General features: G+C 38.7%; 1 protein-coding gene across 1 annotated transcript in view; it reads left to right on the top strand.

Annotated features, from left to right (window-relative positions):
• The window catches only part of LOC149803268 (ras association domain-containing protein 4-like), a 155866-nt gene that overhangs the window by 11593 nt on the left and 116763 nt on the right, over positions 1-27510 (top strand). The window lies entirely within an intron of this gene.

The raw sequence follows: 27510 nt of genomic DNA, 5'->3' as shown, positions 1-27510 counted from the left end.
TGCCACAAAAATGCTAGCATGAACAACCATTTTATTTGTGCCTGCTCTTCCAATGTCACTGGTTCAAGTATGCCTACAAAATGCTAACATGAACAACCATTTTATTTGTTCCTGCTCCTCCAATGGCACTAGTTTGAGTATGCCTCCAAAATGCTAGCATGAACAACCATTTTATTTGTTCCTGCTCCTCCAATGGCACTGGTTCGAGTATGCCTACAAAATGCCTGCATGAACAACCATTTTATTTGTTCCTGCTCCTCCAATGGCACTAGTTTGAGTATGCCTCCAAAATGCTAGCATGAACAACCATTTTATTTGTTCCTGCTCCTCCAATGGCACTGGTTCAAGTATGCCTAAAAAAATGCTAGCATGAACAACTATTTTATTTGTGCCAGCAGCAGGGAGGGCGAACAGCCTCTAATTGGTTCACCTGTATTTCGTAAAAATAAGCCTTCCTACGAGATCACAAAAATCGTTAAAAAAACAACTCTATCGATGACAAATTGGCTTACCTGTTATCGCCGATATGTTTTTTTCTTTGTCGCATTGAAGGAAAAATGCACGATCATTGGTGACAAGTTGAGAGCGTCACCCCCTCTGCTGCTATGAATTAAAAAATTAAGTTAACAATAATGGCCAACATTGGAGAAGCATATACCACTAGATTAGCTCGAGAGCGATTAGAAGCAATAAAAAAATTTCTTCCTGTGAGAGATTCTGTAAGACAAAAATTACAAGCGCGGCAACAAGCACAAGTTGAATCTATAACAGGCGTAGAACAATTATTTAAACCCGTTACAACAGCCACTGAAAAAGCTGCGGCGGTCACTGAAAGAGCTTTATTGGGAGATATCAAGGATGAAGAAAGAAGAAAAGGTATTCTTCCAATATTAAAACAGACCGCTGCAGCAAGACCGCCCGGAGAGGTTTTTGTAGATGCGTCAGAAACGCTACCTGGAGCCAAAGTTCCGCCGGAATACAAACCTGGTAAAGCAGAAATCAAAGAGAGTGTGGCAAAAAATATTAAGATGAAAAATTATGATAACACGGTTGATCTTGTAGGTGATTTTAATGATCATGAAAACTACCTGGAGCTGGGTTCGCCATCGTTAAAGTATGACCAGTGGCAACGATTGGTGTTTACTACACATAAAGGTATTCACTGGGTCACGGCAAAATACGAAAATGAGTTTGAACGATTTAAGAAGGATGTTGAAGCAAGGAGAATTGCAAGTCCTGTTGTGACCGCAGATCTGTCAATGCCGTTAAAAACAACACCAATAACAACACAGCCGACCAGCATAAAAAAATCTGGCAAAGGTTTGGGGAGTGGTCTTATCCCCTGTCCTAACAATATCATCAATGACGTGCAACGATTAGAAGTTCTCATAGGAGGTAAACGAGCTGGAAATAATTCACCGGAAATAATTAATGAAGCAGCTGATATCTGTCAGCAATTATTTCAAGGCGGTATCATGGATGCTAGTATATACCCAGAATTTATTGATGAGCTCGTTGATGACTACCACAGTGACTAATTGTTAGATAAATGAATAACTTATAAAATGATCGTACACAATTCTCATCGTAGACCAGTCATGGTCAGGGTTATAAATTCACGATTACCTGTATACAAAATGTATTATAGAAATGGACTCGGTGATGTTGTTCAGGGTTTATTCATGAGGATGGCTCCTAAAGCAATACCGATCGCAAAACAATTGTCAATGAAAGCTAATGACGTTGTTCATGATAAAGCTACGGGTGCTGTTGGTAACGTTGCCAGTAAAGCATTCTTGGCAATCAAGGACAACTAGCACGATTAATACGCAGGACTCCACCACCAGTGAAATTACCGAGCACCGAAGTGATGCCCACCGATGTTAGCAAAGTAATAAATCAAGCTGCAAATCAAAAACTAGTGTCCTTGATTAATCAAGGGATAAATACAAGTCTGGCGGCGGGAAGTGGTCTTCGTTTTAGACGATAACAAATTATAATAAGATGTTTAAACATCAATCTGACACGGCGTTTGACATAGATGAACCGGTTCTTAAAAATGAATCAGTGCGTGATTTTCAGTATTATTCCTATGACGCACGAGAACCAAATTAACGAGGACGAATTTAATTACAGGATCAAGATACAAGTAGATATTTCTTGCCTGCTGAAGCGTTTATTGAAGTAGCAGGTGAAATTATAAAAACAGATGATACAGTATACGGGGATGCAGTTAAAATCGGTTTTGTCAATAATGGAATTATGGCCTTGTTTGAAAGCACTGCGTATCTCATTGACGGAAAAAAAATTGAGTCAGTCGAGAACAATGTTGACATAGCTACAACAATAATAGGTTTAGCAAGATGCTCTGATGATTATATAAGATCAGCTGGTCCATCAATGATGTTTGCCAAGGATACTTCTAATTTTCCTAACAGTGATCAATACATTATTAGACGACCAAAAAACCGCGCCACACCTAATCCTGCTGATATTGACGTGGAAGACATGATTATTAATGCTGATCCGGAATTTAATTTAGGTTTCACTACACGCAGACAAATGTTAAGCGCTGGTCATGTAGAAATTTTTCATGTGTGATTCCACTATCGCATATCTTTGGATTTTGCAGAGATGTCAGAAAGGTAGTTTTCGGAGCAAAACATACGATTGTGCTTTTTAGAAAAGGTGATGACAATGATGCTTTATGGCAACCTATAGGCGACGCTGGTAAAGTAGAAATAAAAAAACTTTCGTTGTGGATGCCGGTAATGACTCCAGCAATTGCTGAAGAACAGCGACTGCTTTCTTTTATGGATGAAGGTGGTAAATTGTTGTTATCATGGGTTACAGTAACCACAGATAGCATTCAGAGTACCAATAATGGTTTATTTACATTTACATTATTAGCACCGCCAGTTGAATTTCTAAAATACACACAGAGTGTAAAGCACTCCAGTATGAAGTACTTCCGCTCCCATTCCAGTTTGGTACTCAACGCTACCAACACAAACACTAACTGATCCTCCGATATGTGGCCGTGAAGTAATTAATGTATTTGACGTGATATCAAAATCAACCAAACCACCTCACAAAGTCGTGCACGAGTATACCACGGGTCGATTTAAACAATTCCCTAGCAAATAATGGTAGATATTTATGGAAGATCTCGTGATGATATAAAAAAAAAAAACACGCTTCGACGTGGATTTATCAAAATATGTGACTAAAGATGACGTTAACAATCTTTTAAACTTATCCGAGGTAGGGCCAGATGAGATTGCTATTTTCAGGACCAATATGGAAAACTAAAAGCCAGCGATATCAAATGGCATGAAATAATTTGTTGGGTTATTGGAGCTACTCCAGGTAACATCGCTGTGTTCATTGACAGCAGAAAAATCAAGGATTCGCTGATATCAATTGCGGCGTTAAGAGATGATACGCAGAAAGCTGCAGGGGAACGCGTAAAAAAGACCGGCGATACAATGACAGGTGAACTCAGCATGAATGGAAACAAAATAGTGGTTTTAAGAGATCCAACATCCCCGGAAGATGCTGCGACAAAAAAGTATGTTGACGCGCTATTTACAACCGTCAGAACCATATTTGCTACTTGTTTAAAAAATACCAGTGACACAATGACAGGTGAACTCAACATGAACGGAAACAAAATAGTGGTTTTAGCGGATCCAACATCCGACGAAGATGCCGCGATGAAAAAGTATGTTGACATTAACCACAGCGCCATTGACGGTAAATTATCCACGTTGCGGGCCGAGTATGACATTCACGTAAACGCGTTTGCAAATCTCTGTAGAAACTTTAGAAAAATTAATGAAACCGCAGAGGAATTCTTTGGTACTCCGCCCACCGCTGATATGAAAGTTTCTGATATCAAAACTAACATTGACATGATCAAACAAACACAGCAGGATATCGTAAGTGGGATTCCTGATATCGTTAACAAAACCAGTTTGATTAAAATACCCACTGGAGTTACTTAAGGGCATATTACCAATATCGTATACACGGTATCATCTGGATTCGCAACATGGTCTAAACAAAATAATACTATCAAATATACCGCAACAATCACTGGAGTGTATAGACTATCTGTGTTCAGTGCTGCGTGATTTGAGATATTTACAACGTATCCCTGGTGACATTCCACTGACAGGTTTTCCGGGGTTGTGACAATCATATTAAATAGCGGAACCGAAGAAACATTTATACTGGAAGCAGCTGATAAGAAATTAACCGCAACATCTTACTGGTGGTGTTTGGAATTTGTAGCTGAAACTCCTCAATTGGTTACTGCGTAAAATAATAAATGGTGTTGACAAAGTCAACGACGATGACAGCGTCAACGACAACATTAGATGCACAACAATATAGATACGATCAATTACGCAAATGGCAATCAGAGTTAAAAAATACCATCAACGAGTATACGTTGAAAGTAAAACAATACAAGTGGCGTGTAATCATGTTGGATGCTATAGTATACTCAGTATCTGCATTAGTTGCATCCACCGGAGTAGTATTATCAGCGCTAACGCCAGTAACAACTGCAATCGCAGTAACAATATGCATTTCATCATCAGCGGCAATTGCAGGTGTTTTTAATATAATCACGAAAAAATTATCTTCATGCACGAGCACAAAATTGCATGATTATATCATACAACTAAACACAGCAACAATCGCATACTCAAAATTATCGTCGCTGATATCATCAAGCATCAATGACAAAACAATATCAGATTCCGAATTCGCGCTAATGGTTAAGATATATGAAGACTGCACCCGCCATTTAAAAATAATAAAGATAAATAATGACAGAATTACTTCAACAGATAGTCGAAAATACAGCCCCGATAAAAACTTTGATGATAACAGTAAGCTCGACTAAACCAGAATTTATTTTCCAACTGCAATTCATGCAAACGAGATCACGTCAGCACAATTATGAGTATATCACAGTTGACCCAATATCAGATCAAAATCATTTGGTGGATTACCAGCAAATAATTCGTTTGTGTTTGCAAATGAAAATAAACAAGATGGCACTCCCGACTGGAACGTCATTGGGATACCAACCGGGTCTTATCAAATTGAAGAAATCAATGAGGAATTACAATGTCGAATAAAAAATATCACAGGAAAAGAATCCAAGATAACAATAACTGCTCATGAACCAACCCTGTCTTCTGCAATTGAGATAAACTCTCCTGACTACACCATGGATATATATCAGAGTTCGATCAGAACATTGTTAGGATGGCCTGAAATCCCACTGCCGGAAAACCCACTGCCACCAGAACCGAAAAAGTCTGATTACATCACTGATAAAAGATCGTATCATGGTGTTATTCCAAAATATGAAAATAATCCGTTATGGAAAGGTGTAAATGTTAAACCAGATAATAGCGGATATGGAATTACATCATATACTCTGATATGGGGGTGGCATTATGGATTGCCTTTACGACCGTGTATCAAGCAAGATGTCAGAATTACTTTTGAAGATATTAGTCGCGAGTATGAAATGCAACAAAAAAAATTACGTCAATTATTAACCGAGTATCTCCTTGATGCGTCGTCGGCAAAAAATGAAATCATTAAGCAAATAGAAATATTAAATCAAATACAATTTGATATTGAATTCTTTCATCAAAGACTTATAACAACAGCAACAGCAATTCGATCATCTAAATCATACTTTCTCAATAATTACAAAATAACAGAGGCTGATCTGCCGAATTTTAAATTTCCCGGGTATAATGCAGACGAATTCAAAAACTCCATTAGTGATCTCATTGATGAATATTTTCCTGACATACTCGCTGCATGGAAAAAAACACTACCACCACCAACTGTCCTCAAATACAACAATGACCCAACGGGGCAAGGCCGACATGTATCCCTGGAAATTGTAAATATAACTTCTGTGGTTGCGGTGAATCTTGTGTGTGATGTAATCGATGGCAGCTACAGTATGGACACGACAGTATCAAATCAAGCCCGGCAAGGATTTGTTCTTTCTTCATTCACGCCAAAAGAACCACCTGGATATCTGATTGTGCAAGAGCCGATCAATCCGGTTTATCTGCTGTCTCGTAATCCGCTGTTATCAAGAATAAATTTCAAACTAACAGACCAATCAGGTCACCTTCTGGATTTGAGAAATTAAATAGTTAATATTAATTTACTTGTGAAATCCTAAGGATTTTGTCTTAAGACTTTTATCTTAAAGATTTCACAATTCGGAAAGGTAATTAACTAGTCAAAATCATGAAAATCGTCCGATTTGCTAATTCTAAAGGGTATTTAGCTAGTCAAAATCATGCACATCGACTGATTTGTTAATTCTGATAGGGTGTTTACTAGTCAAAATTATGCATATTCAATGTTTTTCAGTAAAAAGCAAAAAAAAATATATCTGCAAGAAATTTATTTTTACTAAAAGACCCTGATTTCTAATTAATGAAGCGAGTATTGTATAATGTACCAGCATGTGAAGGTTTTTATACACGACAAGCAAGTACTTGAAAACTACATCAAAAAAGTATTTACACAGTTTCTAGTCAGCCCAGTTGACTTAGTTATTGATGTGTACAGTAACGAGGATTTTTTATTAACACAATCACAGCTGGATAAACTACAGCGAGAACGTATTTCTATGGTCATGTGTGATAAAGATCAGATTCTAAATTACGCGCACTCTTGCATTAAATCTGATCGACTAAGGGAAATATTATCTGTATCAGATTGATATCAGTGAAATTAACTTATCAGATTGATGCAGGTAAAAAAATTTTTTTTACTTTCGATTTCATTTCCACGTACTTGACTTCATTTCCAAGTATCCTTGATGAAATCACCTTGATGAAATCCTTGATTTTATCACCTACCTCTCAATCTTTTCACAATCTGATATAAATTTTCTTAATTGTCTTACACGAGAATTAATTATCTTTTTTGATCATATTCAAGAGATAATTCCACCCTAATTTTTTCAATTGCACGAGACAATGAAACAAAATCCTTTATTTGTGTTTCTTCTTCTGTGGCTAGTGACTGATACAATGCCGTCTGAATTTTCTTTATCAATCTATATTGTGATGGCAAAATATATCACCCCTGTTGTTTAGCCTCTTGCAGTGTTTCAAAGTCAGAAATTTTTTTTCTCCAGGATTTAGTTAATCAGATATATTTATGCCGTCATGTTCTAATTTTTTAATAGCAACAGTTACATCATTGATATTTTTGTAATTCATTATTTTAGTATATTATATATACCAAATATTATATATTTAAAACAAAAATATTTTAGACCATTATGTGAACTTCTAGGTTGTCTAGCAAGTCCAGAATGGTGTGGGTTCTTTTACACCAGCGACGACACATCTCCATATGAGTCTCTAGGGTGTCTTATGACATCCTACCAGACTCAGAAGCACGAAAACACAACCCCCATGTGAGCCCCTAACCTGTCAAACAACAGTCTAGAAGGCTTAGAAGGCGTGTTTGTGAAAGATGAAACATTCCCCATGTGAACCTCTAGCTTACCAAATGATATGCTAGAGGGTTCAGAGGAATACATATAAGGACAGCACAACATGTATTTTTTAACTATAACTTATATGAAGGACAGTACAACATGTATTTTTTAACTATAACTTATACTAAAGACAGCACAACATGTATTTTTTTAACTATAACTTATACTAAGGACAGCACAGACAGATACGGGGTTATATTCTACACTCAACAGATTTGCACACTCTCCCCGAATCAATCCCGCGAGGTGCAAAATGTCACTGCGTCGTGGTGATAACGCGGAAGGTGTGCAACTTTATTGAGTTTTGAAAACTCCTGTATATGATATGGACACTATAGTATATAAACTGACTGATACTTAGAAATTCAAATATAGCTCACGCGATGGGCGTGATTTGTTTTGCTGTTTTTTGTATTTCTTTTCTTAAATATAATCGCAGAAAAAATACAGATGAACCAGAAAACCAAACAAATTTAATAAAACAAGTATATTGTCTGTGAATAAAAATATTATTTATTGTAAAAAAATGATTACGCCCGTCCGTGCTGACAGTCTTTGATAAAATCCTTGACTTTGTCAAGGGGAAGTAATTGGAGATGTTTTACTTCCGTGTTGTGATTGTACAGGTAACACGGAGAATTGTTTACCTGTTGCACAGGGAGAGAAATCCATAATTGACTTTACACAATCGTTGCGGAGTTATCTCCATCTACATAACGAAATAAAATCCAGCTATTAAACTTGTGTAAAAACGTTGATTTGATTATTTCATCTGCAACACGTTGGACTGACATCAGGTGAATACCGAAGTACTTGCCAGTTGCGGCCATTGACTGAAATATTTTCTCTTCATGGGTACTTATGTTGAGAGATCTGACAGCTCTCCTTGTAATGCTCTTAAATTTACCGGTATCTCCTCGTGCAGAATTCTCGCCCGGCATGATATCTTGTAGATTAGATAATTTATTATTAAGTTTCTGTCCATCAATGTGATCAATCACAAGACTGTCTTTGATCTTTCCAAAGAAACATTCAAATACAAACCTGTAATTATAATAGGCTTTACCCCCAGCAGTAAATCTAAGATAACCAGCATTATTAACTACACCAACTGGTTTTTTCAGCCTACAGTGCCTAACTATTCCATCACGAGACGCTTCGTAATTCTTGATGATAGGATGTGGGGCAAATTCTTGATTCATTTTATATAATAATGTATTTTTCTAATTTATAATTTGTCTGAAAACTTAGTTATATAATTGTGCTCACATTTCAGCGCATCATTATTTATTTTTTTATCATAATATCGCTTAAGTTCACAATAACTTTTTCAGCCACAAGTTGCACATAACTGTGTTTTACCCCTGACTCCAATACCACATCGCAGACATGGTATTGGTCCTAAACTCCGTCTTCGAATGCTTTGTAAATGTTCCCCGCAGAATTCTTTTCTGCAGGATTTGTTACAAGCAGTTACAGATCCCACTTTAAGCCACTTGCACTGATTGGTTTGAGGCATTATATATATATATAATATTTCTTATTTAAATGTTTGTCTTAAATATAATATGGATGAGTTTGAAAGATTATCTGCAATCAAGCCCTGGAAAGCTTCTAGATTCAATCTTGACAGACTAACCCCTGACTCGCGGAGGTGAGCCCTGACTGATTTGATTGATATTATCAGAGATACCAAAAAAGAATTTCGTAATGATGGAGCATCTCACATATGGTCTACATTCAAAATTATACACCTTGTCAAGGACGAAGTCAATGTCGACTCTGTCAAGGACGATGTCAAGGACGCTACAATGAATGATGCACGAGTGAAAATGATCATCGATTATCTTGATATTCAGAAATATCATTTCAGAATAAAGTTTATTGTGCAAGCAGATTCTGATACGTGGATTATCCATGACAAAAGTGACCCTGTCCTTGCTAATGGAAAAACCGCTCTATTAAGTAAAGATTCCAAACCAGGAATGTTGACTGGGATTGATAAACCATATTACGCTCGATCGTATCCTGTGACCGCAGTTATTTATGGAATTTATCTGATAAAAAACCTAACATTAATGATCTTGCCCCGATGAGATTTTCAAAGCTGAATTGTGTAGCCGAGCGAGTAATGGAGAATTTTAAAAATGCTGTGCGTGGAAATGGTCTAACGACATTATGATGTGAAAAAATAAACAAATGGGCTGAATCGGTTAAGGATACAGGAGCGTCAATAAAAGATGTCGCTGAGTTATCAAGTAAATTAAAATTTCCAATGATAGTAAAAACGTTAACGGGAGAGGTCTTATATGAATCAGCCAATAAATCAAAGGGTAGACCAATTGAAATTATTGACCATAACGCTCACGCTTGGAACAATGGATTCACAATATTTCCATGAGATCGAACTGTAAGAATTTACCCGTCCTCGGAAAATTCCAAAGGGGGAAACGTTTGATTTTATTAAACAGATAGGTGAAAACGATCCTGTGTCAGTGTGGTTATTTAAAAGTTCCGAAGATGGCAAATATGATCAATTTGTACGCATTAACGGTGAAACATACCGTAAAGAATCTCTTCATGAAACAATGAGAAACTTGCTCAGAGATACTCAAAAGATACTGACCGATTACTAACTAATTGTTTCACTGTCCCATCAGTTGTAGCCCATGCTGCCAGAGAAAAAAATTTGTGGAAACCAACCCGAAGTGAGTTTCTCGAAGATGTACAATTAAGTTGTTGTGAGTACGGACACGGCGGATTGTGGAATACCAAATATAATTACAAGGAAATGATATCAGTTGATATGGTTGCTTGCTATCCAGGAAGCTTTCTCGGGATGGGAGAATGTAGCGAATATTTTAAAAGATTTGGACACCCCACGAACTCGATGACTCGAGTGGCCATTAATGGACCATTACCCGATTTTGACCTAACAGGATTCGCTCATGTAGTGTCATTTGAATTCACTAAGGGTCTTCATGTTATTTGTTATGTTTGGTTTGGTTGACACTTTAGTGAAAAGTGCTGGGCGCTAATAGTATTGTTATGATAAATGCTTGATTGTAAAATACTGGTATCGTTGACGGTCAGTGAGGCAATTATATCATATCGGGCACAGACTGAAGTTTGGTTACCAACACCTGAACTGGTTGATTGCGAAAGTGATGATTATGATACATTAATCGCCAACCTCGAAGAGAAAATAAATGAAAGAAATGCGAAAGATCTTGGTAGAAGAATAATTGGCAAGTTTACTCAAGGCGATGCATATGATCATAAACGACATTATGCATGACTAATTATGGACGATGCTGAATACGATTTTATAATCACTGATGCAACCGTGAGAGATATATTAGTAAGTCAAGAACATGCTTATTTATCTGACGGAACACAATTAGGCACAATTGTAAGTTACATCGATGGAGAATCTCCTCAATACACACATTTGAGATCTTTGATGCTAGCTTATGTTTCCATCAATTTGCTAGCGATGATAAATAGATTCCCCGACACTGCAGTTAGGGTTGCAACGGATTTGTTTTACATCAACAAGAAATACCTGAATTCGGAGAATAAAAGAAGAAATGGTATATGATTATTGTGAGTCCGCAGATGTTGAGATCAAAGACAGTTATTATAAATCAGAATCGTCAGAAATGTCGAGTGCGCCATCTGTGTACGATTCAGTATCCAGATACAAGACTGTTTATCTCAATGGGCCGGGAGGGTCTGGTAAGACGACTCGAGCGATTGAATTATTTCGGAATTCAGATATGATTGTGTTAACACCTACACACAGACTTGCACGAGAGGTGAAACAACGTGTGGTTAACTCATGCACTTATCACAGTTTTTTCAGATACAAGGGCGATACATGGACTCCTGATCGAATGGGCGAGAAATATATTCCAAGGATTATAATTTGGGACGAAATATGTACAGTACCATTAGAAATATTAAAAACATTTCTCGATTGGTTATTAATAAAAAATACAGCTGAGATAATGTGCGGCTATCATGGCCAGCCACCACCTTTTGTTGGTCCATCTCTGCATTTGTGGTTAAAAGATTTTGTTGATTATTATGAAGAAGTGTCTGATGATTATAGAGCGCTTGATGCAGAATTAAATGAATTTAAGAAATTAATCAGACTACAACCGAATAAAATTCAATGTGAAATGCGTAAAATAATTTCAGAGACTTCAGTGAGCAACTTTCTGTAAACGTGGAGACCAAACGACTTGATAGTGGCAAGTAGAAAGATAGTCAGAGACACACTTCAACAGCGGTTGTTTCAGTCACAACAAGAAAAGTTTCCGACATTGCCAGTGCCGTTGTGTTATCGACCAGCTGATATGTGACACCAAAATATTGACGTTGATATACCAGGACAAACCGAGAAACAAAATCTTGTATTAAATGATATTGTTGCAGTTGATATCAATGTTGTTGAAGATGCACTGCACGCTGATAAATCCCCGTGGACGCTAGGATACGCAATGACGATACATTCATCTCAAGGACTGACTAACTCTGATACAGTTGTTTGGATCATTGATGATCGTATCGAGTGGTCAAACTTAGTTTACTTGGCTGTGTCCAGAGTCAGAAGAATATCTCAACTGCGGAGAATTGTCTTGGATGAGTCAGTGGCTGATGAAATTAATAATAAAAACAACAATGAAAAAAATTAGCTGGTTACAAACAGATTGACAAAAAAAATAATCGCGACTTTGACCTTGATGTTGAATTTATCATGACACTGAGACAGCAACAGGGTAATCACTGTGCAAGCTGTAATTGTATAATGTTGTGGCAGTATTTGAGTAATAATCCAAGACAATTCACTTTAGGTAGAAAGGATAACAGTAGCGGTCATACATGAGAAAATGTGACCTGTCTTGAGTGTAATTGACGTCGGGGTGCTGGCACCCTTGGTGCTAGTTAAGTGATCTGGGCGGTAATTGTGTGTCCTCGGGAATTACTTGTAATTGTTCACGTTTGAATCCACGTTGAGGGGCAGTTGAATCCAGTCTGTAGATTGCTGGTGTACCAGTAGATCTAGTTATGTTAGATATCTTGTGTGTCGTGATGCTCCAGATAGGATCAGTCGCTCTTTTTTTACCACCTTCAAGTTCACCTGATTCATATAAATATCTCACAGTGACATTGCCCAGTATTGGTTGTGTTGAAAAATCACGTTGCTGTACGGGTATATTTTTTTTGGCAATTGCGTTAATACGTTTCATGTTGGTTGTTCAAGTTATTTCATTATTTAATGCAGCTATCACACCTGGTAATCTTGCAACCCATTCGCCTGATCTCTTGTCCTGAATGAATTCCTTTGTGTACTGATATCCAAATAACCGCTCAGCAAGTGTTCGATTAAATCGCTCAACAATTGCCTGATCACAATGAATTGCAGTATGTCCTCGTCTGATGGTGACATTATGTTGCTTCATCAGCGATGATACTGCACCCTGAAATTCTTTGCCAGGATCAACTCATAACAACTTTGGCCATTGTAGAGATCCTCACTGATAAATTCGTTCAAACGCAGAAGCAACCTCAGATGCTGTTTTAGTCGTTAATGGTTCTGCATCTTTGTATCTACTTGCAACATCAGCTGCAGTTAGCACATGCTTGTATGTTAGACGATGTCTTCGGATTTTAATAGTATCATGTGGCAGAAATAATATATCAGCCTGATGAACTTCATTAGGAACACTGACATCAACATGTGCAAAGTGAATTTGTTTTGGCAGCGGTTGGTAAATTTGCCATATTGCCTGTTTGGATAACCACTTTTTAGCAGTAACGTGCATAACTTTTGCTGCTTCAGCGAGTTTACTAATTGCTGCACTACCCCTCCAGTATCCCTTTGGGGATTAATAAATCGACTCCATTTATAATTAATTACCAGCACCTAGCACTAATTTACCTTTCATTGCAGAATTTATTAACCAACTAGCTAACCTCTCCTTAAAAGATTTATCAGTAATGGAATTTAGCACGTGAATTAATTTCACATCCGTGAGATGCCTATCTTGTAGATTTTTACTTTTATAAGCTACATCATGCGCATGACACGCTTTATCAATATTGTTTATCGGATACTCACCTGGGTTTGGTTGATCTTGGTCATCAAGTCTGATATCTGGTTCCAGGACCGCAGTAACTATATCCTGGAAGATGTTTTTCTCTGGATATTTAGCCCACGGAGCTCCCGGTAATTTTCCTAATTTTGCTGCAATATCACCTCCTTGTTATTTTTTTACTTTGCTTTGGTTTATCACCTGACTGCACTGACTTGTCAGTGGATATAAATTTAAATTTCTTTGTACCGCATCGCTCACACTTGCCTGTAAGTGCTGATCTGTTATTTTTTGTTGTAATAGTTGTTAGATCACCTGTTGAGGTACGTGCCCTGCATTTCACACAATATAGATCCATATTATTTTTATATTACTTTAATGGAAATCACTGACTTTTCTGCTACAAAACAATGAGAACCAGTTAAGCATCACGCAGCGCTACCAAATTCTGTTTGTGTGATTATAATTGGACCATCTGGGAGTGATAAAACACAATTACTGTTGAATTTAATAATAAAGTGGATGAAGTGGGACAAGTTGTATTTGGTAGCACCTTCAGTTGATGATCAACGATGCTACGAAGTGTTAAAAGATTTTAATGAAAGAGCAAAATTGTTAAACGACGGTGATGATGTTGTTGAATTTATCACTGACATTGATGAAGCACCAAGTATTGATGATATTGATGGATTTATTAATAATTTAGTTGTTTACGATGATGTAATGCTGGATAAACAATCAAATCCAGCTAAGATATTTTTCAGAGGCAGACACAAAAACACAGATGTAATTTATGTAACCCAGCATTATACACAAATTCCTAAAGTGATCAGGGATAACTGTAATATTCTTACTGTCTTTAACAGAGTTGATACTCACATGTTACGAAATATTCATCAGACCTGGTGTAGCGGTGATATGGACATAAATAAGTTTAGAAATTTCTTTAGTCATGCTCAATCAACCCCACATGGATTTATAACAATAAATTTACATGATCCTCAAACACGGTATCAAATCGGGTTAGATAAAATTTTTGGATAATAGCAGCAGAGGGGGCGACACTCTCAACTTGTCACCGATGATCGTGTATTTTTCCTTCAATGCGACAAAGAAAAAAACATATCAGCGATAACAGGTAAGCCAATTTGTCATCGACGGAGTTGTCTTATGCTGGATATCACGTTTTTTTAAAAGATTTTTGTGATCTTGTAGGAAGGCTTATTTTGACAAAATACAGGTGAACCAATTAGAGGCTGTTTGCCCCCCTGCTGCTGTGCCTGCTCCTCCAATGGCACTGGTTCGAGTATACCTAAAAAATGCTAGCATGAACAACCATTTTATTTGTGCCTGCTCCTCCAGTGGCACTGGTTCGAGTATACCTAAAAAATGCTAGTATGAACAACCATTTTATTTGTGCCTGCTCCTCCAATGGCACTGGTTCGAGTATGCCTCAAAAATGGTAGCATGAACAACCATTTTATTTGTGCCTGCTCTTCCAATGTCACTGGTTCGAGTATGCCTACAAAATGCCTGCATGAACAACCATTTTATTTGTGCCTGCTCCTCCATTAGCACTGGTTCGTGTATGCCTCAAAAACGCTAGCATGAACAACCATTTTATTTGTGCCTGCTCCTTCAATGACACTGGTTCGAGTATGCCACAAAAATGCTAGCATGAACAACCATTGTATTTGTGCCTGCTCCTGAAGTGACAGTGGCTCATCTATGCTTCAGATGCCAGCATTGAAAACCATTGTATTCTGCCAGTTCCAGTGATTGTCTCTTTTATGTTCAGTGTATGAACTAATAATTCCTCCTTAATTTAAAATTTTTAGACACACATTTTCACTGTAAATTACTAACGATGCAGCAATGAATCTGTTGTTTGGAACAGTAGTAAATCATAACCATTACAGATACCGGGTAAGATCAGTAACTGAAGTAACTCATATCATGTGATTCTGTACAAATGTAGTAAACCGTATCCATGCTAGCTGTAAATAACATTTGATTTCCCATAAATTATGGTATATCAGAGTGGAAAAACATTAAAATAAAAATAAATAATAATGTATACTAGTTTAATTTAAATGAACAATACTAAAAGTGTCAAATTTCTACAAAACATTAAACAACAGATGAACCAATGTTTTTGTTTTGTTGTGATAATGCATGCATTTAGTGTTATCTTCAGCTTTGCCTCCTAAAAGAACTACATTTTAAATATTTTGTTCCTCCTTTTGCTGTTAGATATTGCAGATGTTGTTCTTTTATGAAATATGGAGGTTGCTAACTTTCATACATCTTTCCTTTTAACCATTATATTGAACTGGAATCGACTGGTGTCTTATACATACAGTTGATAGAAATGATTATAACCAAATCTGGTATGCAAGTCAGTCTTTATCAGACCTTGAAAGAATAAAATTTAGTTCTAAGCTTCTGTGTCATCATGTAGCGGAGTAATGACCCGTTTCCTGCTTGACTTTCATTTCCATAGTTTGACTTTACAAACGATTGTTGGATTTTAACTAATTTTGGCATGCATCACTATGCTGATTGAACATTGAATGTGTTCACTTTAAAGAATTCCATGATATTTGTAAGAGTTACCATATTTTCTGTTTGTTTTTATGCACTGTTTTTTCAGACATAGATATTTATGGACAGAATGACTAATTGGAGACCTAAAATGAAATGGAAGGTTTTTATTGGCTTAAATGATAAATTGGACACCAAAACTGAAATGGCAGATTTTGTATGGACCAGATTGACAAATTGGACACCAAAACTGAAATGGCAGGCTTTTATGGGCCAGAATGACAAATTGGACACCAAAACTGAAATGGTGGATTTTATATGGACTAGAATGACAAATGGGACACGAAAACTGAAATGGCAGTTTTTTTGCTTCACTTGTGAAGTTGTGTTATATAATATTTGATAAATAAATAAGATGAAACTTGGCAAGTAGTGTCATTTTTCATGTGTAAGTAAAGTGTGATTGCTGTATGATTGCACATCATTTGAAAGAGTTATGACTCCTGATTTCCCATCTTCTAATTTTGATTTCCACATCATAACTTTACTCAGAATTCTTGGATTTTGGTCAAGTTTAGCATGCATCTTATATGGATAAAATTTGGAATAGCTTTGATTTCTAGCATTCCATAACATAGTTTACAGGAACTATTGCTCCTGATTGTCTGTTTTCCAGACTTCAGTTTCTGCAGCATTGCTTTAATAAGGATTGCTGGATTTCAGTCAAATTTGACATTGATATTAAATGAGTTTATTTCCTGCATTACATATTATCGCCCACTTTTAATAGTTCTAGTCCTGCATTTCACATTATCACCCACCATTAATAGTTCTAGTCTTTCGTTACACATTATCACCAACCATTAATAGTTCTAGTCCCATATTACACATTATCACCCACCACTAATAGTTCTAGTCCTGCATAACACGTTATCATCCACCATTTATAGTTCTTGCCCAGTATTACACATTATCTCCCACCATTAATAGGTCTAGTCCTGCATTATATATTTACACCCATCATTAATAGTTATATTCCTGCATTACACATTATCACCATCATAGTTCTACTCCTACATTACACATTATCTCCATCGCTCCTGTGGCCTATTGGTTAGAGCACTTACCTCGGATGCAGGAGGTCATGGGTTTGATCCCCAGCCAAGTCATACCAAAGACTTACAAAAATGGTACTAACAGCTGCCTCGCTTGGTGCTTCGCATTAAGAGGTTAGTGTTAGGGCTGGTCGGCCTGGTGTCAGGATAATGTGACTGGGTGGGACATCATGCTACATGTATGCGACATGATGCTCCGGTGCTAGGCATCACTATAAACTGCCACACTGCAGACATCGTAGCGATATGACTGAAAAATTGTTAAAGCTACGTTAAAAATCCAAATCAAACGCACATACAAACACACCATTGATAGTTCTAGCCCTGCATTACACATTATCACTCAACACTAATAGTTCTAGCCCTGCATTACACATTATCACTCAACACTAATAGTTCTAGTCTTTCATTACACATTATCACCCACCACTAATAATTTTAGTCCTGCAAAACACATTATCCCCCAGCATTAATAGTTCTATTCCCGCATCGCACATTATCACCCACCACTAATAGTTCTACTTCTGCATTATACATTATAACCGCTAACAGTTCTAATCCTGCATTATACATTATCACCCATACTGATAGTTCTAGTCCTGTACTGTACATTATCACCATCACCCACTACTAATAGTTCTAGTCCTGCAAAACACCTTATCACCTGCCACTAATAGTTCTACTTCTGCATTATACATTATAACCGCTAACAGTTCTAGTCCTGCATAACACAGTATCAACCCCTCCACTAATAGTTCTAGTCCTGCATTACACATTATCTCCCACCATTAACATTCTAGTCCTGCATTATACATTATCACCCACCACTAACAGTTCTAGTCCTGCATTACACATTACCACCCACCATTAATAGTTCTAGTCCTGCATTACACATTATCACCCACCACTAATAGTGTAACTTCTGCATTATACATTATCACCCACCGCTAATAGTTCTAGTCCTGCATAGCACATTATAACCGCCCACTAACAGTTCTAATCCTATAGTACACATTATTATCCAGCACTAACAGTTCTTGTCCTGCATAACACATTATCACCCACCATTAATAGTTCTTGTCCTACATTACACATTATCTCCCACGATTAGTAGTTCTAGTCCTGCATTACATGTTATCACCCACCACTAACAGTTCTAGTTCTACATTACACATTATCTCCCACCATTAACATTCTAGTCCTGCATTATACATTATCACCCACCACTAACAGTTCTAGTTCTGCATTACACATTATTACCCACCATTTATAGTTCTAGTCCTGCATAACAAATTATCACCCATCATTAACAGTTCTAATCCTGCATTACACATAATCAATCACACTGATAGTTCTAGTCTTGCACTGTACATTATCACCCACCACTAATGATTCTAGTCCTGCATAACACTTTATCACCCACCAGTAAGTTCTTGTCCTACATTATACATTATCTCCCATCATTAATAGTTCTAGTTCTGCATTATACATTATCACCCACCACTAACAGTTTTAGTCCTGCATAACACATTATCACCCACCACTAACAGTTCTAACCCTGCATTACACATTGTCACCCACCACTGATAGTTCTAGTCCTGCATTACACACTTTCACCCACTATTAATAGTTATAGTCCCGCATCACTAACCATTTATAGTTCTACTCTTGCATAACACATTGTCACCCACCACTAATAGTTCTAGTTTTGAATTACACATGATCCCCCCCCCCACGGCCCTGAGTGGCCGAGGGGTCTAAATCGCTCTCTGTTACGGATCACTGCCATTTCACCTCTGTCTGCGTGGGTTCAAGTCTCAGATTCGGCTGCTGTGGGTATGTGAGAAAGCTTGCCAGTAGCTTCTCGTGGGTCGGTGGTTCTTTCCGGGGTTTTCCTGGGTTCTTCCTCCACTATTAATACTGGCCACCTTGCATAGCCTATTGTGTGCTGAAAAATGACATTAAACCCTACAACAGCAAAATTCCCCCCCCCACTGATAGTTCTAGTCCTACATTACACATTATCACCCATCACTGATAGTTCTAGCCTTGCATTTCACATTATCACCCACCACTGATAGTTCTAGTCCTGTAAAAGTTTATGAAATTATGTAGTGTTTCTACTTGCACCCTAGCAGATTTTGTATGTGAACTCTAGAAACCTAATGATGATATACCACAAGAAAAATCTTGGAATTTCTATGAGAATGTGGTTTCTATAGAAACAGTTGCCCATATACTTTAAGAGTTTTAATTTTTTTAGCCGCTAAGTTTATTGTATACATCTTTTGCAGAATTTTAACATCAAGGACACACAACTGTGAGATAATAATGTTCATATGTCTCAAACTGTGCCCTGAAAAGCATGCATCATATTTTCAAGCCTCACATTTATCTCTTTGTTTAATCCTTCCTTTATTTAAAAAATTCTCCTTCTCTTTTCAGATTAGTGGCTGTAGGCAAATTCCTCCTCAGTTTTCAGTTACCTTTCTAGAATAGCCACCTTTGCTATGCCTTTTACATGTATATTGTAGTAATGTATTTTTATGTTTGTTTGGATGGCCTTGCATTTCTAAAGATTTCAGTTTTTTTAGCTTGCAAGCAGCAGAGGGGGCGAATCGGACATTTTGTCCAATCGTTATTTTGCTTAATTATTACTTTCTGCACTCAACGATCTAGTGTCGTCAGCGCCTGGTAAAAAAAAAACGACGACGGTCCATCCTACACGATGGTGACGTCATTTGGTTTAATTAACACCTTCTGCGCGCCGATCCCCAGCGTCGTCAGCGTCCGGTAAGCACGTCGACGACCGCGTCGATGTCATTGCCCCCTCTGCTGCTAAGTGGTTATTTACAATGAGGGTCTTTATGATCTTACAAACAGAGTGATCACTAACTCCTCCTCCTGTAGATCAATTAGGTTATTTGACTGATCGGTGAGTTTAAAATTAATTCTCGTTAAAAACCGATCATGGCATCGCATATAGACCGGATTAATCGGATTCTCAACGATTAAATATCCCGGAGGGGCTGTTGGTGAAAATGAATAAAGGATATATCCCTGTTGAGCTTGATTTGATTGATTGGTATCCACCTGGTAACTCCCTTCGATAGCATCACACACTAGATTGATTGCTATCACCGATGCGATATTTACGTTGTACGGGGCAATATGCCTACCATCATCCCCGTTATCGTGTCTGAGGATATGAGTTGATGGACTGAGAAAATCATTAAGAGACTTTCTTAGTTCTGGCGCGTTGTATCCTGGAAACTTGAAATCGGGTAAATCGGCTTCTGCGATATTATACTCGGTTAGGAATTTTTGTTTATTATCATCGCTGCTATCGGATATTGCTTTAACGATTCGTTCATTGATATATTCCATGTCTGATATAAGTTGATTTAACGCCTCAACGTGTTTTTGTGCTTTTGTTTCCCATAGCCGTCCTAGTTGTAATTGGTAATCACGATTAATCCCGATAAAATACTTATTAATATCACTTAAACTAATTATGACCGCGTCGGACAATTTAGGAGTTTCCTTATACGAAAATATCCATTGCATGGTATTCCTGTCTTGAAATGTAAACCTACTGGGTAATAATAACACGCTTTTTATAATAGGCAAATCAATTTGATAAGTGGAATCAATCTTATGATACGATTGCTCATTCGTGTGAAATTCCCGCGGACTTTCATGAGGTGGATTCTTAGGCCATCCTAGTATGGTTCTTATTGAACTGTTATAGATATCAACCATATACCCCGGTGTGCTTATTTCAATCGTCGACGATAACGTCGGTTCATGAACCGTAATAGCGATTTTTGATTCCTTTCCTGTGATCGATTTTATCCTGCGTTGAAATTCTTTATTGATTTGCTCTATTTGGTATGACCCAGTTGGTATTGTAACCTCCTCCCAGTCTGGGGTCCCATCGGGTTTATTTGTCCGTGCAAAAACCAGCGAGTTATTAGGTTGTTGTCCGTTAAATGCGTCCGCTCGGATATTAGGCCAACTGTGATATACTCGCAATTTTGCCAGCGCTATTTCCTTTACTGGAACCGGTGATGGAAAGTTTACACTAAATTCGGGTTTCGTTGATGTTATCGATATCATATTTGTTTGTACTGGAGTGGTGTTCTCCGCGATCCGCTGAAGTAATTGAACCCCTTCGGGGTTCAGCGACATTATTATTATTCGTTGTCTTTAGTGTCTAATTTCAACAACCAGGTGGTTCCGGCTTCCAGTTGAAAATCCTCGATTTTTGACATCGCGGAGCTATACAACTGGACCATCGTGGAGAATTCAACATCGGATACGAACAAGTTATCAATCGATAACGAGATCAACCCGGATAATTTCGAGTATGCGTCGGATACTATTTGATGTTTTACTGTATACTCGTTGAGTTTTTTCTGAAAACACGATGATATCTTCCTAGTGATTGCGTTGGCAACTCCAGCAACTGTTGTCATCGCGGAGATAGCGATTGGAACAGCGATCGGGGTTATCGTGGTCACCGTGGATAAAATAACACCGGCGCCAGCTACTATACCCGATACCGAGTACACGACCGCGTCGATGGCGGTTATTTTTCTGCGGTATTTTTTTATTTTTGCACGGTATTGTTCGGAAAGCGTTTTCAAATTCGCGGAAAATTCTTTTGCGGTATCGAATCGATATTGATGTGACGTCGGTGATACCTCTGATTCAATTTCCTTGGTGGTCATTTTTATTTTAAAAGAGCTAGTGTTTTTAATTACTTAGATTCGCTACAAATTCCACATACCATGTAATGTTTGCCCCGGCTAGATTTCTATCAACGGCATAAATTGTAAACTGTTCAGTTGCGTTCTTGTCTATAATTGTTGATATTGTATTGTTAAACCCGGATGAACTCGACGATAATATATTAAACTGCATCATTGAAACCAGTGTCAATCGATAAATGCCCTTAACAGTTGCGGTAATATTTACTGTATTCTGTGTAGGAGTCCAATCGAATGATCCATGCCGAATTGTGTATACTGTGTTGATGATGTTTTCATGAGGGGTTTTTATTTTTTCGAGTTGCTCTGCCATTCTCGGTAGTCTGTCTTTAATCGCTTCAACATCAGTTATAACTATTCCTACTCCCCGCCAACTCGCGTCTATATTATTCTTGTTCGCTGCAACATTAGTTTTGATTGTTTCTATTTCCCGTGTATTCTCGGTCATACTTTTTTTGTTCGCTGCAACATCAAGTTTGATTGTTCCTATTTCATATGTATGCACGTCTATACCTTTTTTGTTCGCTGCAACATCAGTTTTGATTATTCCTATTCCCCGCCAATACGCGTCTATATTTTTTTTGTTCGCTTCAATATCAGTTTTGATTGTTCCTATTTCCTGTGTATGCGCGTCCATATTATTTATGATCGTTGTAACATCAGTTTTGATTGTTTCTATTTTCCGTCCATGCGAGTCTACATTATTTATGATCGTTGCAACATTAGCGCCGATTATTCCTATTTCTCGTTCATGCGCGTCTACATTCCCTTTGCTCGTTGCAACATTAGTTTTGATTGTTTCTATTTCCTGTCTATACGCAATGATATCATTTATAGTTATTGTGATTTCATCCGGCTTGGTATTTTTTTTACCAAAGAATTTATCAAAGTTGTCATCGATCCTGTTAACATTTTTTCGTAACGTGTAAAATTGGCCCGACAGCGTCGTAAACTCCGAAATAGTATTCTTTATTGTTGCAAGATTTGGTTCGGTTACCGTCGGGGTCCCAAAAAAACTATCGGTAGTGAGTTGTATATCAGTGACAGATTTTTTCACCCGCGCGTCGAATTCGATCATAGATATATTCAACGATGTAAGTCTGTCTCGAACGGATGTTATCTCATTCGTCACCTCCGATATATGTTTACCCGGTTTGAGTCGTCCGTCGCCGGTATACAACGCGATAGTGCCATTGGCGACATTAGGATGTCGCATTAAAATGTTATCCAGCGACACATTACTGGATTTCAATTTACCCTGGCGGTCTTGAAATACAACTATTTCACCTGGGTCAACACTTGTTAAATTCAACGTATCAGCGATTTCATCCTCAATTAGTTTTTTTATGTCATCGGTGGCGGGCGTTTCCGTGGGCTTTTTCAGCGCCGAAACCGGTCGTCCCCAGATATCAATCATTATTATTGTAAATGTTATTCTCTAAAATCCGTTGAGCTTCTACGACCCCACTAGTGTATTCGTTTACAACCACATGAGGTGGTTTTCGCGATGATGAAATCGCCGCAAGTACGTTCAATACCTCGCGGCCACATATCGGTGGGTCACTTAACTGCTGTGTTGGCAGCGTGGAATAAAAAACCCGGGCCGAACACGCCCGGATATACCGCATGAACTCTTTCGGCGGGGCTAACCCGTATGAATCAAAATAGACGATCGCACGCGGATCAATCGCGTATGCAACCCAATGAGTTCCCGCTCCGGAGGACCCATCGAGGTTAATTATGCCTGTTTCAATATTCCTTGGTGCCGCCGGTAATTGATCCCTCATAAAAACACCTCTGAAGTTTTTTATCGCTAGCGCGTTCGCGGCGTCTATTAAATCAAAATTAGACATAGGAGTCATAGACTCAGGAGTCATTGACTCCTGCGTTAATAAACGGTTCCCGGTAGTCTTAGACCCTTTCCCGAGTACCATGAATACGGGGTTCCCGGTAGTCTTAGACCCTTTCCGGCCACGGGTCGTTTTTTTTTGTAGCCTTTCCCGGTTGCCTTCTTCAATGCCATCCCCGCCGCGGTACCAACGGCTCCTAACGCCGCCGCCTTAGCCACTGCTGGTGCGGCCGCGGCAATCAATGCCGGAATCGCGGCTAACAACGGAAATATCCCACCGGTCTTTTCCATGTCTTTGATCGCTGCGGCCGAGAAATCTATTTGAACACCCTTTTTATTCTTCATCGCATTATTGAAATGTTTTCTTTGACGCGCCGTCAACGATATCTTATGATTACCACCTGCCATCTGTGACGGCTTCAGCGTTATTGTGGTCCCGCATTGTTTAGCCGACTTTGATCGTAATTTCTTGACTTGACCATCAGTCAACTCTACACTGACGACACTATACGACATTTTATTGTAAACGCGTTTTGTGCTTTCAATTACATGTTTTCCACTGGCGCATCAACGATTCTCATTCGTCCACCAACACCTTCTAGCAGCATTGATTTATCGCTGAGAATGACAGCGACCGCTCTGTAATTAACACCAGCTGGGGCTATACGAGCTCGGAAGTGTATATCAACGACGGATTGTCTCGTTAAATCAAGATGTTCCAACGAAAAGTAATAAATCGGATACAGGTTTTTAAAATCAAGTTGTGATATTTGCAAACCAGTGTCGACGTTTTGATCACGACCCATATATGACAGCAATCGATGATACACACGTGCGACATGGTTGTCACCGTAATTAAGCTGTATATCCTCGGATGGTTCCTGTTGTCCGTTTATTCTCAGCGAAACCTCCATGACTCCTAATCGATCAAATATCATATGGCTGCGTTCTTGATTACCCAATCGTTCCCTATTCTGTAGCGCTATGAATATATGACGCGGGGCTGAAACACCCTGTTTTGATGCTAGGTGCCATGTAAACGTATCGGCGACGTTATCCTCTTTAGCATCAGTTGTTACCGTTAGCCAACTCAACAGCGATTTCCCTCCCTGTTCCATAAATGCTAACAATCGTGCTTCCGTGGTAACTGATGGAGTCAGCACCGGCATCCACAATGCCATTTTAGTTAAAATGACTTTACCGGCAGCGACGCCAGCAGCATGCCATATTGCATTGTTATCATCGCCCCTTCGCGTCAGCGCGATTGTATGCTTAGCCCCATAGACAACTTTTCTGACATTTCTGCAGAATCCAAATATGTGATGGAGTGGAATCGCGCATGAAAACTGTCGGCGTGGTCCTTGCAACATTCCTACTCGTGCTGCGAATCCTAGATTGTAATCATTGTTGGTGCTTTTTATAATATTAAAATTAGCACCTGGTCTTGCTCTGCGGTCTGGATTGGCTGCTTCAGCCTGTGGGTCAGTTGCGGTATCTCTTTCCGCCAGCACGTTGATGTACTGAATATGGTCAGCGTTATTGGTGGTGTCCTTCGCAAACATCATAGATGGGCCCGCCGATCTTGTATAATCATCCGAGTATCTCGCCAACCCAATTATCGTCGTTGCAACATCAACCTCGCGTTCTATTGATTCAATTTCTCGCCCGTCAATAAGATATCTGGCGCTCTCAAATAACGCCATGATACCGTTGTTGACGAAGCCAACTCGAACACGATGGTCATCTGCGTATGGTGTATTATCGGCGGCATTTGTCACGAGTTCTCCCTCAATTTCGATAAACGCTTCACACGGCAAAAAATATTTACTGGTATCTTGGACTTGAAGTTCAATTCGCGATCGTAGGTCAGGTTGCGCTGCATAATAAGAATAATATTGATAATCACGGACAGAATCATCCCTGCGCACTGGGGCATCCATATCAAACGCGGGATCAGCGGTACGCGCAAACATTCTATTATTTATCATGTTGATGTTTTCAATTGCGATTTTTTCGTCGTAAATTCTTTGAATTTAAACCACTCCCCGCTATCGCGTTCATGAGCGCGTTGGTTGTCGCATCGGCGGATGGCGAAGTCGTCGCCAACGACTCTAATTTTTCTTCCACGGCGTTATTTATTACTTTACTGACATTTGCAGGCATCACTGTCGTTGATGGCATTACCGGTGGTTTCTGTTTTTTTCTCCTGAATTTCACCAATGACATTAGTTTGTCCCGCGCGGCTGAAAACGCCCTTCCGGCAACATCTCCAATGGCACTAATACCCTTATCACGAATAACATCAATAGCCTTCATTCCTAATTGTTTGGCTAACGGCGCTACTTTTGGAGCCATTCTTGTAAATAACCCCGCAATGGTGCTACCGAGACCATCTCCATAGTACGCGCGGTAAACAGGCAATCGCGAGTTTACCACGTAGACGAGTACTGGTTTATCATGGTTGTAGTGTATGATCATCCTTATTAAAAACACCAGTTTTCCAATTAATCATCCACGAGTTCGTCTATGAGCGTTCGATATACATTAATGTCCATAATACCGCCTGCAAATAACCGCTTGCAAATATCAGCGGCCTCATTGATTATTTCCGTAGAGTTATTTCCGGTTCGTTTTCCTCCGATTAGTACTTCCAGCCGTGATATATCACTGAGAACACTATTAGGACAGGTAACGCCGTAGGATTCTTTACCAACAGAGTATCCTTTTCCTTTTTTTGGTGTTATACTCTTAACTTCCTTGTGGAATGCGTCGTAATCGGATTTACTACGATGTGGTAATGCATCTTTATGTTTACTCGCTAAATACACTATTCTTGCCCAGTCCTTTAACGACTTTATATTTTTCTCGTAACCGCTATTGATATGCTTCTTATCTCGTATGTTCTTAGCAAAATTGTTGGCAGTAAAATTAATTAATTCTTCCCTGTTGCTGAAGCCTCTAATTTCATCTATTGTGCTCTTCTTGAGTACAATACGGGGTATATTCCCCTCTTTTTCTTCCGGTATTTCTTCTTCTGGTGTTTCTTCGGGTATTTCTTCTTCTGGTTCTTTCGCAGTAGCACCTAATTCTTCCTCGTCGGCCATTGTAACATAGGGTTCTTGTGGTTCGGTTATAGCGAGTGGTGGCGGCCTCCGTGTTGTAGCAGCCGCTATTTTTGCAGGAAGTGTTTCTAAAGACCTTTTTGTTTGTTCGGTCTGAGCCGCTATCTTTTCAAGCGCACCAAGAACGGGTACAGTTGCCGCCGTAACATCCTTAGTCGCTTTAGTTACCGGGGCAAATAACTGTTCACTTCCAACAGCAAAATCAGTTTGCATTTGTTGTCGCGTTTGAAGTTTCTCTCTCACTCTGTCTCGTAACGGTATAAACTTTCTAAGCGCTGCTAGCCGCTCTCTGGCTAGCCGAGTAGTAAGTGATTCACCTACCATTATTGTAAATTGATCCGCAATTTTCTAATTTTCCGCCGAGTGTACCATCGGGGGCTCCACGGAGTTTTCGTCTATAATCCTTCTAATGTTTTTGATCTTACTAGAAATCTCCCGGC

Source organism: Sinohyriopsis cumingii, chromosome 3 (assembly GCF_028554795.1).
Source record: "Sinohyriopsis cumingii isolate HCF-2022 chromosome 3, ASM2855479v2, whole genome shotgun sequence".
Lineage (NCBI taxonomy): Eukaryota > Metazoa > Mollusca > Bivalvia > Unionida > Unionidae > Sinohyriopsis > Sinohyriopsis cumingii.
Note: the sequence above shows the minus strand (reverse complement) of the source record. Positions and strands in the feature narration are given on the sequence as shown.